Source organism: Suricata suricatta, chromosome 1 (genome assembly GCF_006229205.1).
Source record: "Suricata suricatta isolate VVHF042 chromosome 1, meerkat_22Aug2017_6uvM2_HiC, whole genome shotgun sequence".
Lineage (NCBI taxonomy): Eukaryota > Metazoa > Chordata > Mammalia > Carnivora > Herpestidae > Suricata > Suricata suricatta.
The window spans coordinates 122982015-123003791 of NC_043700.1; the positions used below are offsets into that span (position 1 = coordinate 122982015).

At 33.4% G+C, this 21777-nt stretch overlaps 1 protein-coding gene across 1 annotated transcript in view; it reads right to left on the reverse strand.

The window, feature by feature from the left end:
* CCSER1 (coiled-coil serine rich protein 1) overlaps positions 1–21777 on the reverse strand; it is a 639473-nt gene that overhangs the window by 277078 nt on the left and 340618 nt on the right. The window lies entirely within an intron of this gene.

Sequence of the window (21777 nt, forward strand, 5' to 3'; positions counted from 1 at the left end):
TTTGAGAGGATGTGGAGAAAGAGAGTTGTGGAGTTTATGGAGTTTCCTCAAAAAGCTAAAAATGGAACTACTCTATGATCCAGTATTAACACTATTTACTATCCAGTAAAAACACTATTGAGTATTTATCCAAAATATGTAAAAACAGTAATTCAAAGAAATACATGAACCTCTATGTTTATTACAGCATTATTTGCAATAGACAAATTATGAAAGCAGCTCCAGCATTCACTGATAGATAAATGGATAAAGAAAATATAGTATATATATACAGAATATTGCTTGACTTCAATAAAAATAAAATCTTGCCATTTGCAAAAACATGGATGGATCTAGAGAGTATAATGTTGTGCAAAACAAGCCAGTCTGAGAAAGACAAATACCAAATGATTTCACTTTTATGTGGAATTTAAGAAACAAACAAACAAACAAACAAAAACAAAAAAAAAAGGGAGAGAGAGAGAGAGAGAGAGAAAAAGAAAGAAAAGGAGTCAAACAAAAAAACAAACTGTCATGATCTCACGGGATGGGCTCACTGCATCAGCACAAAGTCACTTCAGATCCTCTGATCTCCCCCTCTCTCTGTCCCCCATCACACTCTCTCTCTCCCTCTTTCAAGTATAAATAAATATCCTAAAAATTAAAAAACAAACAAAACTCTTGACTATAGAAAATAGTTCTGGTTATCAGAGGGGAGGTGTGGGAGGTAAGTGGGTGAAAGAGGTAAAGGGGATTAAAGAGTAAACTTATGATTAGTATTGATAGTTTATAGAATTACTGAAACACCTTATTGTACACCTGCATGTTAGTTATTCTGGAATTAAAACAAAACAAAACCAGAAACAGGTGATACTTCTGTGTGGGGTAAGGGTTGGACAGGTTTGTTATCAGTGCACTTATAAAATTAGAGGTGCCCTTTCTATGTGAAAAAGAAACTATTGTACAGAGTATTCATCTGGATTATTTCTCTAGTGCGTCCATGGGATTCGGGACTTGACAGGTACAGAACCTGATGCAAACATGAAGATGATGTTGTTTGTTGTGCCATAAATTTCTAAATTCCTGCCTAAATTCACTTGAACTTCTTATTTCCTTATCAGTCAAATCCATCAGATATGGCAAGCTGGCCTAGCATTTGCTTGCTGCTTTGAAATTTCTTGGGCACTTGGCAATATGATGGAATACCATGCATGCATTAAAATTAATAAGACTGATATGCTAAGAAATTAGGAAGCTAACGTATCTCAAATAAAATGCAGATATTGTAAAATTGGATCAAGGTATAAGACTTAACTAAATACTGCTTATAAAAATAAAAAATATAAAAGCATTAAGTGATAAAAAAAAATAGATCCTATGCAAACACTAATGAAAAGAAAGAAAGAGAGGCTGTATTAATATTAGCCAAAATAAGTATCAGAGAAAAAATATTACCATGAGTAAAGAAGGCTATTTAATTTTCAAAACGGGGGCATTTGTTAAAAAAGGTAAGAAAAATTCTAAATATTTTGTACGTAAGAAAATAATTTCAAAATATATAAAGCAAAAGCCAACAGAATGAAAATCTGTAATTATATCCCTTTCTCATGAGTTAATAATACACTTCATTTTTAAAAAACATCTCAACAGTGTGCGCCTGGGTGGCTCAGTTGGTTAAACATCCAACTCTTGACTTCAGTTTACGTCATGATCTCACAGTCTCATGAGTTTGAGCCCTGTATTGAGCTCTGTGCTGAAGCACACAGCCTACTTGAGATTGTCTTCCTTTCTCTCTGCCCCTCCCCAGCTTGCTCTCTAAGCTCTCTCAAACACAAACACACACACACACACACACACACACACACACACACACACACACACACTTTCTTTTCTTAAGCTAGCTTGAAGTATTTTCCTTTTTTAAAATAAAATTCTAGAAAATTTGCCTACTGGAAATCAACAGACTCATCCCCAACAAATAAGTTTTATATGTTTTATTTAAATTTAAATTTGGACTGTAAAGATGTTTCTTCCTCTAAGGTGAAATCATTTAGAAATATGTCTACAACTATATCTAATTAGGGTATAAATTTAAATTTAGGTATTTGACAAAATATTTTCTGAGTCCCTACTACTGTGCAAAACACTGAGTTAATTATTTTGGATGTATTAGTGAACAAGATAGCATGATTCCATCTCTCACAATGCGTTTATTCTTACAGACTAAATAATTAACTACACAAGAACATGAATAAATGACAACATATAATATGAAATATCTATATTGTTGGACCACAGAGGAGAAGCATCTAAGCAGAGTTTAAGAGTGAAGAAAGATGATAAGAACATAACACACAGAGGTATAAAACAATATATACAATACAAAGAGTTAGTAATTTGGGTAGAATTTAAAAAGCCTCTATAATTTAACTGATTGTACTATATTCACAGGATTTTGTTTCTTTTCTATTTTTTTAAGATAGAACAACTAAATGCATTGAAAGTCTATTTAGTTATTCTGTGGCCAGATATAATATAATAAATCCAGAGTAAGTTTTTCCCCCCAGTTTTATTGATAGCAGCTTTTTGCAAGCATTAATAATACCTACATATTATTTATTATACTTATTTAATATAAATTTCTTAATCTATTAATGAATTCCAAAATATACATTAATGCTGTATGGAATTTATAAAACTATTTTGTACAAATATTTGTATTTGATCTTAAGAGGTTGCTATTGACCTTACCCTACCAACTTAATATTAGAGAAGAGGTTAAGTGGAACTCAACCAACTGAGCCACCCAGATGCCCCATATATGGAATCTTAAAAATCAAAAACAAATTTGCAGATACCAAGAACAGATTACAAATTGGTGGTTGCCAGTGACACGGAGTGGAGGGTGAGAAAATATATGGAGGAGATCAAAAGGTTAAAAAAAGATGTAATCCGTAAGCTTCCAGTTTTCATACACTACAGTAGATGGGGTGGGGAATAGAAAACCAAATAAAAATACAAAGTAGTTGGAAGTATGTGAAACAAGGCAATAGAATTGGTCAGCATTGGTTATCTGTTACGGAGAAGGAAAATGCTATGTCTGTAAGATGTGGCCAGCTAACTGTAGCCAGGGCTCTATAGTTTAAGGTGAAAGTAACATATAAGTTTATGTATCCTCAGATACATAACATTCATAACAAGGGAGGCGAGGTCACAAAAATTAAACATAATTACTAGGTGGTATTTCATATGCTCAGCCACCCTCACACACACACACAGACCTGTAACAGTTGTTGTGTGTCCTTATAAACATTTTTGAAGCTATTAAATGAGCACAGAAATGCAGCAAAAATAAATGAGTAAATTCTATTGACCAAAATTCTAATACCCGTCTTTAGGGTCTATAATATAAAGTTTCAAACCTGCTGTCAGAGGGACAAAATGTGTTGGTTCATATTCAATGTTTCACCACAAAATAAAAGTATAATATAAGAAGTTTCAATAGGTAACATAATACAATTGGCTAATTCATACTGGAGCCATCCTAGTAATCCACTATTTTTCAAACTAAGGAAACATATGAACAAATCTAAAACATATCCATAAATCTACTTTTGTAGATTATTTTCTAGTTTAAATACTGAGTAATAATATTTTCAGAACACTCTGAAACAGGCTACACAGTAAGTTGTAAAAATAAAAAATATTTTTGACTAATTATATCTCCTTACAACTTGTCACTATTGGATACTTGGTTAATAATGGTAGAAACAAGACAGGGTTCTACATGATTCAAGAATAGCAACGCTGTAATTTTAAGTAATGTAAGAATAGAACAATATTTTAATCTTCATAATGTGACATATATGAATGTTTTCAGCATTTAACAACTATATCAATTTCTGCTATATTAGTGCCGTGTTTTTTCTTTAGATTTTTGTAGGCTATTAAAATCCATGTCTTCAAATAAAATATTTGTCATATTTGAAATAATATCTTACCATCATTAACTTATCCTTGGTAAAAGGAACTTTTTTCAATCTAATAAATCTATAAATTAAAAGAAGAAATACACACACATTTTTGATGACAGCACTGCATATGTGGTCTTTAAATTTTTAATATGTGATAGAAAATCCAGTAAATAAACTCTAAAGCAAATACAAGAATCCTGAAGATATATAAAGTTAAGACTTAAACTAAACTTTTGAATTAATGTTTATCACACACCTACAATGTGAAAGGTGCTATTTTAGTAGTATACACACACACACACACACACACACACATACATATCCTAATCCTTGCCCGCTACACAATACAACATTTGAAGAAAAATGATAAATGCTACTGGCAGTTTGGGATAATAGTAATTAGAGTGATTCAAAGGAATTACTTTTAGAAATTTAGAAGGAGCAACCACATTTGTTTTGGTCTCTAGATAGCCAAGGAGAATTAAATAAGAACACAGCACTTTATTCTGAATCTTGAAGACTCATTATTGACACCTAAAGAAAAATAGATTGCAAAAAAAATTCTGCCCTAATTAAATGTTAATGCTTCATTCATTAGGGAGCTCTTGAAATTTTGTGTTTAACAAAGCAATACAAAGATGTGTTATGAGTAACCTGGATGCAAAAATGGGAATAAATATTTCAAGCAAAGGATGCCAATTAGGAAGCCATTACAAGAGTCCAGCTATGAGACAAAAGGGGCCTGTGGCACCTGGATGACTCAGCCCAGTAAGCATCTTGACTATTGATTTTGGCTCAGGTCATGATCTCAAGGTTCATGAGAGCCCCAAATAGGGCTCTGCACTGATAGCATGGAGTCTCCTTGGGATTCTTTTCCTCTCCCCCTCTCTCTTTCCCTTCCCTGCCCATGCTTTTTTAGGAAAAATAAAATGGGGGAGGGACTGAAATTAGGCAGTGGTACTATGAATGGCTACGAAGGGATGAATGTGACAGCCATTATAAGAAGTGCCTGAGTGACTCTGTCTGTTGAGCATCCAACTCTTGATTTTGGCTAAGGTCATGATCCCAGGGTCAAGGAATAGAGCCGTGTGCTGAGTTTGGAGCCTGTTTAAGATTTTCTCTCTCTCTCTCTCTCTCTCTCTCTCTCTCTCTCTCTCTCTCTCTCTCTCTCACTTATTCTCACTCTCACTCTCTCATCCTTTCTCCATCCCTCTCTCTGCCTCACTCCCACTTGCCCACTCTTTCTGTTTCTCTCTAAAATAAAAAAAAAAAAGTTACTCAAAGTCACTTAGATTGAAAAAAATTAGTCATTTACCAGAAAAACTGGTAAATTATTACAAAGTGTTGAGTCTGGATCAAAAATTAAGGAAGCTTGTGAAAACTAAGTATGCAAGAGATAGAAAAAATAATTGAGAAAAAGATAATAGAGAACATAGAAAAAGACAAATCCAGAATTGGACAGGTTATTCTTAGCAAAAAAGGTTTATCTTAGAGTTAGAAGCAAAGAAAATATGAAAAAGAAGCATGAAAAATATAACAAAACATATTTGAAGTGATTAGAAAAAATTTTGAACCAATTTCTGTTGAGTGACCATGAAATTTTCACTAAAGCAAAAAATTAAGTCATTTTCTGGAGGTATATATAATACTGTTCTAGGATTACTCTCCTTAAGCTAATCATCTATGCTTTAGAATTTTAATTACAAAATCCTTTTTGCCTTTTGATTTAACCTAATCATAAAAGTAAAAACCATTACATACACAGTCCTAGGGGATTTATAATTTATATACATAGGAGGTGGGAATCTTAGAGATCATCTTAGAATTCTCAGTGACATTTGGCTTAATTGGAATAATTATAATATTGATACTTTTTTCTCTTAAATTGTATATTTTATGTTTTTAGACACTAATGATGAAAAAAATATATTCCAATTAAAAGTAAATTCTGACATATTTCTAAGAGAACATGAGTTACATTTTATTGCTAAGATACTTTTATTTAACATTTATAAGGTGCTCCTTTGATATTAGGAAAATCAAAATCTGACTTTTTCCTTGAATATTTTCATCCATGGTTACTATTAGCCTCTTGTAGTTAGCTAAAACTGGAAAGAGATGTGCTAGAAAAGCATATGCATGCACATGTGCACACACACACACAGTGTTCTCATTTGAGCATTGTGACCTTTGGGATAGAGACAAGCTTAGCTGAAAATCAATATTCAGGACATTTCTCTATACAAAAATATTTAAATGTTCAGTTTATCAGTAAGGCATGGGTTAACATTTTACCACACTTGGAAGTATATTTTTCTTTATGAAATATCATTAAAAATTATTTTTAGCAGAGACAGAAATCCGAGAAGTACACATCCATCCAAGTATCATATTTACAAATCTTAAAAATGTGAAAGAATCTAATCATTCTGAATCAAAAAACGCTGGGCAGAAGGAGGTATAGTAGTTAGGGTTAATGTGAGGTACAAGAAAGAAAAATAACATCTACTAACTATAATAAAAAATTCATTGCAGACAAAACAATGTACTTGAAAACTAAGAAGTATAATTAGTGATGAGCCTTTGGAAGATTACTTATCAGCATATGAATCTAAGAAGTTTCTCTAGAGCAAAAAGTTTTAAGTTTGTAACATTAGTCAATTTTTCATTGACTATGTAGAAAGTTGTATTTTTTCTCAAGCATGAATTAACCAGATAACTGGATCAATTTTCTGCTTCATTCTTGATGTCTTAAAGTGTGAACATAATCTTCAACATAATAACACCTGAAAGAACTTCCTTAAATATGTATGTCTCCTAGGAACTATGCAAAATTTGATCAAGTGGTCCATAGCTAAGAGAAAGAATAAGGAAAAATTCTATCATTTTGAGAGTTCCCCTAACATATCTGATGGAAATGTTCTTCTATAAAACCTGTGTTCAACTGTATGTTTGATAATTGATAAATAATGATAATTTTAACAGTTAAGATTTGATGGTTTATAAAGTGTTTTCCAGTCATTATCTAATTTTATTTTTATACTTATCATGAGAAGTAGTCATTTTATTCTCATGGAACACATATTTTGCCAACTATTCAACAAATTCCTCCTCTCCCATATTTTTAAGGTAATTTTTGAGATTCTTGTATACTGTAAAACAAAACACAACACAAAACAACAAAAGCCTAATTGGCTCAGGAAATTCATCAACTGCATCAACCATCCTCTATGTGATATTATCCTCCTGTCCAAGACTGGCAGAGTATGACCATCCACATGAAGAATCATTGCCACTTCTACCAAACCTTCACAAAGAACCACAAATTTCCCTCAAAGACCAAGGTTTTGCAGTAATTTGAAGCTTTTTTTTTTTTTTGCCTCTTTTCATTAACAAGAATTCTTGTGCAGAAAATCAATTAGTCCCCATGCAAATGTACTTTTGGCAGGGAAAGCAAACATGCCAAGACTCTTCTTAATTCCAGGATTGAACAAAGTTTAGAGACAAGTCAGGGCATCCTTTTTTCTACTTAAACTATGGTTCCTTACCCAAATTCAACTCAAATTACAGATGGGGAAACTGAGGTATAAAAAAATTTGGTCACGAAGGAGTAAATACTTTGATCAAGGTCACACAGAGAATAGGAGGCAGATATGGGACCCATATTTTCTGTTATAAAAACCTAAGTTATTTCTCCTAAAGAAGCCTCTCCTAAAATAATTCTTGACAATTCTTTAGGTGCTAATTATATGCAACCACACAAAGTATGTATTACACACACACACACACACACACACACACACACACACGCACACACACCTTCTTAATGATATTTTTCCTTAATGAACTTGAATCACGTAGAACCAGACCAAACAGATCTGAACCATGTCTTCCCTTACTGTCTCACAATGATTACCCCATCATTTATTTATATTATTTTAAGATTAATTTTATCTTGAGAGAGAGAGAATAGAAGAGAGGGGCAGAGAAAAGAAAGGAGGGCGGGGGTCGAGGGAGGGAGAGAGAGCAAGCGAGCAAGAGTGTCAGAGAGAGAGAGACAAAGAGACAGAGACAGAGAGAGAGTGAGAGAGAATCTCATGCATGCTTCCTGCTCAACGTGATGCCCAGATGTGGAGCTTGATCCCACAACCCCAATAACATGACCTGAGCTGAAATCAAGAGTTGGACACTCAACTGGATGAGCCACTCAGGTAGACCTGACCCATCTTTTAATTTTCCTTTGAGTGTCACTAACAAAAATGAAGGGCTGAACTGGCCTAAAACTCATTTTTTCCTTGAATGAAAGATTACAATTTATCTCCTCATGTGCTCATAACTAAATTGTTCAAAGAGTTTTGTTTAACCATGCTCTTTGTAGATTAGTATTGATTCATCTATATATTCTAATCGTAGTTTATGGGAGCAATTTTGAAGTGCTACAAATCTGTAATACAGATTTATAGATCATATGTGCTACTATGCATTCATTAACTCATTTTTGTCCTATGCTTTTCAGCTATTTGAGGTAATATTTATGGATAGAAAATATGTAATTTACTGTATAAGATATTAAAGCAGAGTTTTACAGATAGAAAAATTTTAGAGTTATTTTCTGTAAAAAGGTATAAATGAAAAAGTCTTTCTAGTTTACTCTTTGTAACCAAAGTATGTACATAATTAATCAGAACTCGTTTCCTCAAGGATTCTGTAGAACAAAATATCTTGTCTTATTTATTTTTAGAGTATTTAGGTTTTTTTTCACATTTTTATTTAAATTCGTTAGTTAATATACAGTATAATATTAGTTTCAGGTATAGTATCTTATTTTAAATCTTATTAAGTCTGGGGTGCCTGGGTGGCTCATTTGGTTAAGCATGTGACTTCGGCTCAGGTCATGATCTCATGGTTTGTGGGTTCAAGCCCTGCCTCAGGCTCTGTGTTGACAGCTAGCTCAGAGTCTGGAGCCTGTATCTCCTTCTCTCTCTGACCCTCCCCTGCTCATGTTGTCCCTCCCTGTCTCTCAAAAATAAATAAAAAACATTAAAAATTAAAAAAAATTTTTATTATATCTTAGTTTCCTTTTTTTTTTAAATAAATGCACTTTCAAGTGAAAGAAATATACTTGGACAGTTTTCGCTAATAGAAACTAAAATGCATTACATGAAGTAAGAATGTGTATGTTTATTTTAGCAAATATCTATGCCTTTGCTCTTGACTATTTTTTATAAAATTTACAACATAAAGAGTTAAGCGTTTAGTCAGTGGCATTGTGAAGGAAAGTGTTAACTCAGCAGGTCTGTGGTGTTCAAATCCTTCACATTCCCCAAAAGAAGGTATGTCTTCAGGACTGGCACTTGGCCAGCTCCTGGGAGATGAATTCTGAGCCCTTAAATATCTTGCCTGATAAGAGTGTTTTTGTAAGCCTGAGGCCTTCGGCTGCATAGTACAAGTTTGATCAGATATTTAAGCTAACAATGTGATTTACAGCAAATGCTTGCTTTTCGCTCTTGGGGGAGAGAGTATGGAGTCTGAGTAGCTAAGGGCAGTCACAAAGGTGCTGCCTAGTTAACTATCTGGCCTATAATAAAAACTCTGGACACCAAGGCTTAGGTGAGTTTCTCTGATCGACAACACTTCAAATTTTACACACGAGGAAACCCAGGTACAGAAAAGTGAAAAATGCCCCTGAGGTCACACGGTAAGCAAGAAAACCTGGAATTTACCTGAACTGGCTCAGCCCCAGGTGTAGTCCACTAACTGCACAGGCTATCATTTACATCATCCAATGGCACAATTATGTGTGTATTTATATTTATTTATAGATTTTGAAAAATAATGTAATTCCATATGCCATGCATTCCAATAAACAAGAAATGTGAGGCACAAACAAACGTGATTTTATCTGGTATATAAAAATTATTATTTTAGGGGGGAAGCCAGGATAGGTCAGTCAGTTAAGTGTCCAACTTTGGCCAAGGTCGTGATCTCACAGCCTGTGAGTTAAAGCCCCTCATTGGGCTCTATGACGACAGGTCAGGGCCGGGAGCCTGCTTCAGGTTCTGTCTCCTTTCCTCTCTGCCCTTTCTCCTGCGCACACTCTGGCTCTGCGTGTGTCTCTCTCACAAATAAATAAACATTAAAAAATTAAAAATTATTATTCTTAAATACTCTGTGACCTTTTTGTTTTTATTTTCTATTACTACTAAGTGTACATTTTTCCTCTAGACTGACAAAAGGGGATGAGAGAAGGCCTGTGTAATAATTCAATTTAAAGAAACATAAAACTTAACTCATCTTTTTTTTTTTACTTCTTCATTTCTATAAATAAAGTTTCCTACCTGCAACCATAAAAACTCTGATTTTCCAAAAAAAGTTCACTCTGAATGCACAAAAAGTTCAAGTGGGAAGAAGTGAGTTGGAAAATGAATTACCCTAATACTATCCATTAATATCTAAGTTTTAGAGATTTACAAAAAGATTTGCCTGTAATTTTTCATTTCTGAAAGCCAATAACTCCCCCCAGGTGCTGTATATTAATATTTTATAACATCTAGTAATTATATATTGCTTTTAAAAATAGCTATGAGACATGAATGCAAGAAGGTATGGATAATATTTCTGAATAATTATATATGAGCAGATGGATACCACATGAAGTAGATTAATATGTTAATTGTCTAAATGGAAAAGCATGCCATGCAATTTCGGGCTATTAATGAGATCAAGAATACCAACTCTAAAACAAAGAAGTGATTGTATGCCATTGGTAAGTAGATTTTTGCCCTTGCCACTTTATCATTTTGTAGAATAATTGCTCCCATAGGAAAAAATAAAATTGTTAGATCGGAAAACAGTAGAGTTATAACCTCTGCATTGTTTAAAATGACTATGTTCATTGCAAGAATATTAACAGACCTGCTAGGCTTGCTCTAAGCACAGGCAAACTAAGCCTTTGAAAATATTATTTGAGTACTTCAGTTTCATTATTAAAAAGAGATAGTATGAACACTGGTGAACTTTGAACTTTGCACAAATAAAATATCCTTTTCTCCATAACATAGCACTGAAAATAAGCACTGCCAATTTTTCCTTAGTCTCATATTTTAAAAATATAAATCATTTTTAGTAGGAAAGATGTTCTTTTCTGGTAAGAAACCCTTAGTCAATTAGCTTTCCATTTAGTCAACACTCATAGACAACATAATATTTATAACTTTTATAAGCATTTAAGTAAGTAGAGAAGATGGTTTGCATTCCATATCAGTAGTACCAATATTTTAAGTCAGAGTAAGTATTTGTAAAGCTAGAGTAATACCTGCTTTGCCTACCTCCAGGATTCCTATGATTTAGATAATTAATTGAAATCTAGGTAGCAAATGTTAAATTAAAATGTAATATGTGTTCAAAGATTAATAAAAGATTCCACTTAGTGACATAGTTTGTCAAATATTCTCCAAGATACTTGTGGTCAACAAACAATACCACCACCCTCCAAATATGTCAGTATCCAAAATAAAATCAAGGTGCTAGATGCAATTAAAGTTGGTAGTCTAATGACTTTGAGATGAGAAATTAATCTTGAATTATATAGCCATGATTTCTCAAATGTGGGAAGAGGGGCAAAGATAGAACAAGGTGATATAACATGAATCTGCCTAATTCAATCTGCCTTTGCTGGCTTTGAAGATGGAGAGAGAGAGGGCCATAAAGCCAAGAAATGTAAGTGGCCTCTGGATGCTAGAAAAGGCAAGAAATGGATTCTTTCCTAAAGCTTCCAGAAACGAAAGCAGCCCTCTGACACCTGATGTTGAAATTTTGACTTATAATAATTTGTATTTATTGGCACTAATTTTTTGTCAATTTATTATGAAATAATAAAAAACAACAACACAATAATGTACATAAGTTACCTCTTAAGTCTTCAAAGTATTATTTCTTTATTTCATTTACAAGTTATAAGAGGGGGTATTTAGCCTCAAATATTATGTTATTTGTAAAACCTAACACAAGGCTAACCTATATTTTGTCAACTCAATGTCAATTCTCCATTTACCATATCACAGTACTTCCTGTTGTATAAATACTTAATAAAACTGTTGATAAATACACAGTTTCAATGTCAATATTGTTATTGTTAGTAGTGATATTGTTAGATAGACTGATATCTCATTACTTAATGCCAAAGTAATAAAATTTCAGATGTGTATCATAAAATTATTTGTTAAAATGAATAGTTAATATTTCTCATAATAGCATCAAAAAATCTCCATCAAGTAGTCCTAAATCAGATAGGATATATTAGCAAAATGAAACATGGATTTTTTAATCAAATAGTCCTGGCAGATAAGACATTCCTTTTTATATTTCACTTTGTGAAAATAGATAAGTAACAACTTTCAGAGTTTCAGTTTTGTTGTCTTCTAAATGAAAACAATGCCAATTAAAGTTTTATTGGGAGAATTCAATAAAGAGTTCCCTTAAAGTAAAAGGCATAGATAAAGATGTCAATAATCAGAGGTTATCATTGTTTTGAAAATTTACTCAAATCCATTGGATAATATTTAAGTGACACAGAAAACAGTTTTATAATAAAGCACAATTTTTAAAAAACCAGGCTCTTTCTATTACATATGGAGGACTTATGAAATGTGTTTATCTCCTATCTCTCCCAAAAGACCACTGAAATAATTGCAAAGAATAATCAAAAAGATGCTAGCCTAAAAGAATAAACTGAAAGAAAAGAAATATAAGATAAAAAATGAGAAAGGAAAAACTGGGAACTGATAGCACAGGGGAGGAAGTTGTTAATCTAAGGTCCTACAGAACATAATTACCACTAAGAAGAGAGTCAAACCTTCCTGCCCATTTCTTGGGAGGAGACTGGTCACTTCTCTCTAAAAAAAAATAATAATTATATATCCTCCTAACTATTCACTAAATGAGACAGTAGAATAAAAATATTTCTAAACATGTAAGGATTGGAATGAGAAAAGAAACAGAAGAGTGAATTCAAAAATAGTGAATATTTATATTATTACTTAAGGTGAAAGATAAAAATAATTAGATTTTTAAAAAAGTCTTATATAGCATTGAGAGTACACTTGAAGTTCAAGTCAGGCATTTACTGCAATGATGTAATTCCACAGGTTAACAGAATGGCTGGGCTATTACTGACAACTAGTGACTAAATTGAATCACAGATAGAATTAAATAAGGGAGGCGGTCAAAAGTAAAAGAAATAAGAAGAAATTGATGAACCATGGAGCAACAAATAGATAAAAAGTTAAAGAAAGGAGATAGATAACAGTTTGGGAGAAAATGGTACAATCAAGAACTTGAAATTCTAGGTATAAAAATATCTCAAAAGTTTACATTGGGTACTTTCAGTTCCTCTTTGAATATTTCTGCATGAGAAGGGAAGAAAATATTCAGAAATATATCAAGTTTATGATATTATTAGCAGCAGTAAATTACAATATCATATTTTTATTTTTATAATTTGGGCAAAATAATTTAATACTGTATCCTTGAAAATACAAAAGATGGTATTCTATTTTATTCAAAGATGCTTTACCATATTGTTGCTTATCAATATACTTAGGTATTTATAATTCAGATATTTATTGAGAATCTTTTATGCATCAGAAATTGTGCTAAATTCTAGTAAACAGTAAAAAATAAAACAGTATTATTCCTATCCTCACACTTACAACCCCTTAGAAATTTAGAAAAAATTTAATGTATTTCTCTAGTTTATATGACATTATATTAAACAATATTTATAGTTTATTATTTAAAAGTAGATTCAATCTCAGGGGCTGCTCTCAGAGGCTCAGCCTTGGTGGCTGCAGAGAGCAGAATGGTGGCACACCAAGCTCCACTGGAACTAAGAACTGTAGGCCACTCCAATGAGTCCAATCTCCTTGCGCTGCAGCTGAGCAAACTTGTATTTTCCAGGCCCGCCTCAGTTCAAAGTTCTAGTCCATGCGCTTTTATGCTACTACAGATGAGATATACTTGCTTTGGTGGCTGGCTTCTTAGGGGGAGGAATCAGTTTCTCTTGGATTTGCGCTGCCACTGCCTGAGGCGATATACCCAAGGGATACAGAAGTGCTGATACATAGGAGCACATGTACCCCAATGTTCATAGCAGCACTGTCAACAATAGCCAAAACATGGAAAGAGCCTAAATTTCCATCACCTGATGAGTGGATCAAGAAGATGTGGTATATATATACAATGGAGTATTACATGGCAATGAGAAAGAATAAAATCTGGCCATTGGTAGCAAAGTGGACGGACCTTGAGGGTGTCATGCTAAGTGAAATAAGTCAGGCAGAGAAGGACAGAAATCATATGTTTGCACTCATAGGTCTAACAGGAAAACAGGAGAAACCTAATGGAGGACCAGGGGGAGGGGAAGAGGGAAAGAGAGTTGGGGAGAGAGAAGGACGCAAAACTTGAGAGACTATTGAATACTGAAAACGAACTGAGGGTTGAAGGGGCAGGGGGAAAAAGAGGTGGTGGTGATGGAGGAGGGCACTTGTGGGGAAGAGCACTGGGCGTTGTATGGAAACTAATTTGACAATAAACAAACAAATAAATAAATAAATACATAAATAAATAAATATGACTATAGTTTAATTAACTTCTCTTTCCTTTTATAACAAATTTATCAATATCCCTCCCAACTTTAAAAATTACCTTTATACCAATGTGCCGAGTGGCTCATTCAAATAGGCATCTAACTCTTGATCTTGGCTCAGGTCATGATCTCACAATTCATGAGTTCAAGCCCCCCAAAGGGTTCCATGCTGATAATGTGGAGCCTTCTTGGGATTCCTTCTCTATCCCTCTGTCTCCCAAAATAAATAAATAATTTAAAAAGTTCCCTTTATGTCTTATTTCCTTAAAAACAATGTATTTGTCTTAATTTAACTTTTATTTTATTTTGAAAGTAGAGGAGACATATGATGATATTTTAATAGAATTTATAACATTAGAATATGTTTTACTGGGGCATCTGGGTGTCTCACTTGGCATGTGACTTCCTCCTAGGTCATGATCTCATGGTCCTCTCGCCATCCCTGAGTTCAAGCCCCATATTGGGCTCTATACTGACAGATCAGAGCCTGGACTCTGCTTCAGATTCGGTCTCCCTTTCTCCCTGCCTCTCCACCACTCACACTCTGTCTCTGCCTCTGAAAAATGAATACATGTTAAAACTCAAAAAATAAATATGTTTTACTGTGTGTTTCCCTCTGATTTTTAATTCAGCCTAAATAAGGAATTTCAGAATGTCTTTTGCCAAAAGAGGCAGGTATTACACCATCTACTGAATGACAACCAAAATGGAACATGTCAGTCATAAGTAATGCCAATTAGTAGCTTCAGCAATAACTAATGGACAGGACACCACATGTGAAACATATTGTGATTTTAAATTCTTCACAGCAATGCCTACCCTATGCATGGTAATCATTGTCATTGATATTGATATCCAATCTTGGAATAATAGAGTAAAAATAAAGTGCTGTAATTAGTTGGATAAATAGAAAACTGCTATTTATAAAGACAGACATACTTACAAATGCCCTCCTGTGGTATTAGAAGATTGCCTTATAAATTTACTTTAATGGCAACACTACTGAAAATAGCCAGCTAACCCAGAGGAAGTCTAGATATGAAAGGTAACCACTGTGGGAATAGGACTGGGCTCAAATAAGCCATAAGGGGGGAAAGAAAACAACTGCTCTTACACATTGCATAATATGGGAATATAATTCAAAAAGAAATAATTGGGCATGAGTTTTGATTGATAGCTACTGGAATAACTTGCTTTAATCCCAACTTTATATGTTCAGCCAAGAGGGACCTATTTGATTTTATAGTATTTTACACATCTTTCAGCTAAATTAAAGATAAAAACATTAAAGTTAACACTGAGGATATCATGAAGATTTGTGATACTCTCTAGGGTATCATGCATCCATAAACCAACAAAAGCATCTGTAAATGAGCTATTTCCTGCTTGGACTGAGTCTTGGTGAAAATCTTCTAAATAATAATTTTAGAAGGCCACTAAGAGTTGTGTGGAATAGAAATCACCCAGAGAGGTAGGCGACAGAATGAATCAGAAGTTAATGAGAGGTGCTGGTTCTTCCTTCTGTTTCTGATAATGTATTCACTGTATATTATCTTGTGAAAAACTATTGCCATGTTTTTCTAAAATAGACTTCTTGCTTTTTATATCAATATGATAAAATTGTAAATGAGAACAAATACCTAGTGAAAACAGTTTAACACCAACTCAATTAGCACATTATGATATAATGAACCACTAACCAATTTCTGATTGTAGATAGAGAGAGAGGTGGGGAGGAGGGAGAGAGAGGGGTAGATTTTGTTGAAATTCAGGTACAATGTCATGAGAAAACATCTACAAATTAACCAGTGCTATTTACTACAAAGTAGTTGTCTCTGACCCTATCTCCAGTTATAACATTTACTAAGATAGGTATTTATTTAAAATAAATACAAAGAAAATACAAAGCATATATATATATATATATATATATATGTATATATATATATATGTATATATATAATGTCATATGTACTTTTAAATCTAAACACAAGTTGTTATTGAATGTTGGTATATATTTTTATTTACATTGACTAATAAATATGGACTAAATGTGATTCATGTATAATATGAAAGTTTAAGTGAAAGTGCCAGAGCTTGAGATTTATTAAGGATTGTTTCAATTTAAATTTCAATTTGCGGAGCACCTGGGTGGCTCAGTCTGTTAAGTGTCCGACTCAGTTTTGGCTTGGGTCATGATCTCACAGTTTTGTGGGTTCAAGCCCCACATCAGGCTCTGGGCTGACAGCACAGAGCCAGCTTGGGATTCTCTCTCTCCCTCTCTCTCTCTGCCCTTCTCCCACTTGTGCAGTCTCTGCTGTTCTCAAAATAAATGAATTTAAGATTTTTCATTTTACAATTTTAATTCAAACACCAGTAATAATATCATAATAAATAATAATTTAGTAAAGTGGAATATATTTAATTAGCAGATTGAAAATATTAAATATAAGTGATACTCTACTGTCTCCAGTAAACCTTATGGAATATTCCCTATAAGTACTTGGCATAAAATAAGAATTTCACAATTAAAGTGATAAGAAATTTTATGTATGCATCTTCATGTATTAAAAAAATGCAGTTTTTACATGTGATTCTCTAATTAAAATTGTATCCCAGATTCATTCTAGACTAAAATTTGTTTCTAATTGCTGCCCCACTGTGTGCTTTTATTTATATTTTTATCTTTATAGTTTTCTCTACCACAGTTCATTATGTTCTATTCATTTTTAAACCTCTAACACATAGCCTAAAATGACACATAGTAGGCATTATACAAATGTCTCTCATGATGACAGGTTTGTTTTCCTTATACTGAATACAGTCTTCTGTTTTGACTTAGAACTAGTTCATAAGAAGTCTTAAATATATATACACTTATGTATGCATATATATGTGTACACACACACACACACACACACACAGGTATGTGACATTTTACTTGATAAACCTAGCTTTCTTTTTTTAAGTATATACCCTGTTTCTAACATCTTTATATTTGCATTGTTTTTGTTCTATGTATGTACTTAGTAAATATTTTATTCATCATAATATGGGCCAGGAAAGTTGTGTGAAAGTATAAATTCTCATCCACTTTCTACTTGTTTTTAAAAGTGAAAGCTGCTTTTGCCCAGAACTGCCATCTTCTAGCAATTGGCCAAAATGGCTACCACAAAGGGAAAGAGAAATTCATACTCTATGTCCCCTAGGATTTTCAGGAAACAGGGATTCTCATTCTTTGGGCGACATATATACAAACATACAAGAAAGGTGATTTTGTATACATGAGGGAATGGAGTCTATTCAAAAAGACATGCACTGCAAATGTTACCATGGTAAAACTGGAAGAGTTTACAATGTTACTCAGTGTGCTTCTGTGTGCTTCTAACATTGTTATAACTAAACAAGTTAATGGTAGGATTCTTGCCAAGAGAATTAAGGTACACATTGAGCATATTAAGCACTCTAAAAGTCCTAGATAGATTCCTGAAGCCTACGATGGAAACTGATCAGAAAACAAAGGAAGTCAAACAGAAAGGTACTTGGGTTCAACCGAAGTGCCAGCCTGCCCTACCCAGAGAAATACACATTGTGAGAATCAAAGGAACCTGAGCTGCTGCTGGAACCTATTCCCTAAAGAATTCATGGCATGCCAGGTATAGAAAAAAGTAAAGTTTTTTTTTCTATCGTTTAGTTAAACTAGTTATTTGTGGAAGTTTTCATAGTATGTGTTTTGCCTACCTTCAGATGAGTAGATTATTAAATGTAGCAATGATTACATTGATGACTACTAATTTATTTAGGCAACAGGAACAGTATTGGCATAAATAAAGATATATATATATATATGTATATATATATATATATATATATATATACTATTGGAATATACATATAAATTTTAAGTTATGTCCCTTATCTTCTTTCTTATATTCAAATCATTCTGACATTTATAAAGGTGAAATTAAAATTGAAGAGTTATTTGAAACTTGGAAGAGTACAATCTCATAACAAACACATTATCATGTGAAGTCAATCACAAATGCTAAAAATAATGTACTTTAAAAACATATTTGCAGACAATGAGGAAAGTGAATCCCTGCATATTCCAATATTCTGAAGATATTAAATACAAATAAAAGTAACTAAATATATTAATACAGGATAAACAGAAGTTACTTGCTGCAAAAAAATGTGTCTGAATAATTTTATATTAATCTATAATATGCCTACATATTTTAATGGTTTCATCTACTATGTTATCAAAGATGAAAACCGTCTAGATAAGTCTTCTCATGGAAAGCCTCTGTGTTCTATATCTGTATTATATCAAAAGGTTTCCCATATAAATGATACTGTGTGAAGCTTTTAAAAATGTTTCATACATTTCTCACATTTGTAAAAATGAAAAACTCAAAAGGGAGGAAAGTGGCTTTTTGGTTAGCATATTTTGAGAAAAAATACATTTCAGCAAACTTCCTACTGGGAAAACAGTAATTACTTAAGTTGGCAGCACACATCTGGCATAATAAAGATGGGAATATAAAAGTCCTTGATGTAATCCAAGTGTTTATCAGTTTTTAGAACACTCTTGTTCTTGCCAGATTCAAGGAAATATTTAATTAGGAATTGGCTCCCTTCTCATTTTCACAAACTCAAAGGTGCTGCCCTTTGTATCCTCCTGGGGGCTAAAGAGTTCAGTAGCATCAACAGCATCATATTCTACCTCCCAAATATATTCATTAGTAACTAGATAGGATGATAAGTCAAATCCTTTAGCTTTGGGACAAGAAAAGTACTTCATGCAGTTAATAAAATAAAAAGTTCTTCCAAACACTGGCATACTTTCAAGAACTTCCATTTGGAAATGCTCCATAATATTTTGGCTCCTGTTCCTTTGGAAGCACTTCTGGTTGGCTGATACATAGTAATATAATGCAGTATAATTCCATATGTGAGCTGTCCCCCATGCACAAACCAGAGGAACAATGTAGGTCTCTAGATGTGCCCATATATAATAGATCTTTACCAAATTATTGCAGTATTTTTAAATTAATTAAATATTTTTTATTATTTAAGAGTGAGTTGAATCTTTACTGCAAAAGTAATCAAATTTTATTCTTTTAAAAATTCAAATAGTGCATACATAGAAAAACTGAAACTCCACCACCACTCTCAAGGAAAAGGTAACTTTTACAGTTTGACATTTAATCTTTAATCTTTGCTTCCAAGTTTCCAAGTTTACTTTTAATTTTACAGTATGTCATGGACATCTTTCTATGGTAGTAAATACAAATCCTCTTTGTTTTAATGGAAGCACATTATCACATAATTTGGATGTATCATTATTTTAACGATTATTATTCATATTTGTTCTCTCTAAATTTCTGCTTTTCCTATAATGCTATGTTGATCATTATGTTATGCAGAAGAGAAAATACACAAAGTTTGGCAATAATAGAATACTTTGAGCACTTTGCTTTTAAAGTGTTTTAAATTATATTATTTTATTTGATGAATTGTTGTGTGGACATCTCTTTGAGGCAGTAGTTTTGTTATCTTAGAGATGAGGGAAATGCACTTCAGAGAGTTTAAATGAATTTAGTAGTAGTAAGTTCCAACTGGGAATCCAACTCTTTACACTATAGAGAGCTTTCTCTTGATCAGATTATTCTATTAACAGGTGTGCAAAGCAAACATTAAGTTATTTAAATAACACAGTGACATAATTTTTTTTCATTTTATTCTTTTAGAAGGAGAGAAAGAGAGATAGAGAGTGCACAAGTGGGGAAGAAGGTCAGAGGGAAAGAGAGAGAACCTCAAGCAGGCTCCATGTTCAGTGTGGACTCCAATGTGGGGCTCGATACCACAAACTCGGGATCATGCCCTGAGCCGAAATTAAAAGTTGGACACTCAACCAACTGAGCCACCCAGGTGCCCCTACACAAATAGAGTTTTAATTACACATATTCTGTCTTCTTTTCATTTTCGTTGAGTGTGATGGTTAATTTTATGTGTCAACTTAGCTATCATGCCTGCTGTTTGGTCAAACAGGCAGTCTAGATGTTACTCAAAGTATTTTGTAATGTCATCAACATTTTTAATTAGTTGACTTTTAAGTAAAGGAGACTACTCTCCATAAAAAAAAAAAAAATTGGATCACATAAGGAGCACCTGGGTAACTCAGTCGGTTAAACAGCTGACTTTGGCTCAGGTCATGATCTCACAGTTTGTGACTTTGAGCCCCGCATGGGGGTATGCTGACAGCTCAGTCCATGAAGCCTACTTTAGATTCTGTGTCTCGCTCTCTCTCTGCTACTCACCTGCTCACACTCTGTCTCTCTCTCTCTCAAAAATAAATAAACATTAAGTTAAAAAAAAATAGACCACATCCTTAAGAGAAAAAACTGAGGTTTCTCAGAGAAGAAGGAATTCTGACTTAAAACTGAAACATAGAAATTCTCCTTAAGTTTTCAGACTGACAGTAATGCCCTATGGATTTCTGCCAGTTTCAAATATTGTGTGAACCAAATCACTAAAATAGATGATAGACAGACAGACAATAGGTAAACATTATGCATTTATTGTATATAATAATTAACTAGATAGATAGGTACCGTTAGTTACAGACAGACATATTTCCTACTGGCTTTCTTACTATGGAGAACTCTGCTTGATAGAGAGACACTGTTATGGGCTGATATGCATTTCTGTCTGCCACCCAAATGTTAATGTCCAAGCCCCTAAAATCTCAGAATGAGATCTTAGTGAGAAATAACAGTTGGTGCTGATGTACTTAGTCAAATGAGGTGATACTGGAGTAGAGTGGGCCCCCTAATCCCATATGACTAGTTTCCTTACAAGAATATGACCATGGAAAGGCACACAGGAACAAGGAAAATGCCATGTGAAGGTAGAGGCTGGACTGAAGTGATGCCTTTAGAAACAAGGGAATGCCAAGAAGTGCTAGCCATCAGTAGAAGCTAAGATAGGCCTGGACAGATTCTGCCTCAGATCTCTCAGAAGGAACCAAACCTGATGACATGTTGCTTTTGGACTTCTAGACTAGAACTGTACAAAAATCAATTTCTCTTGTTCTGGGCCACCCACTTTGTGGTACTTTGAAAAATTATTTATTAGAAAAAAACCCCACAAAACTGTATTGCAAAAAAAAGAAGT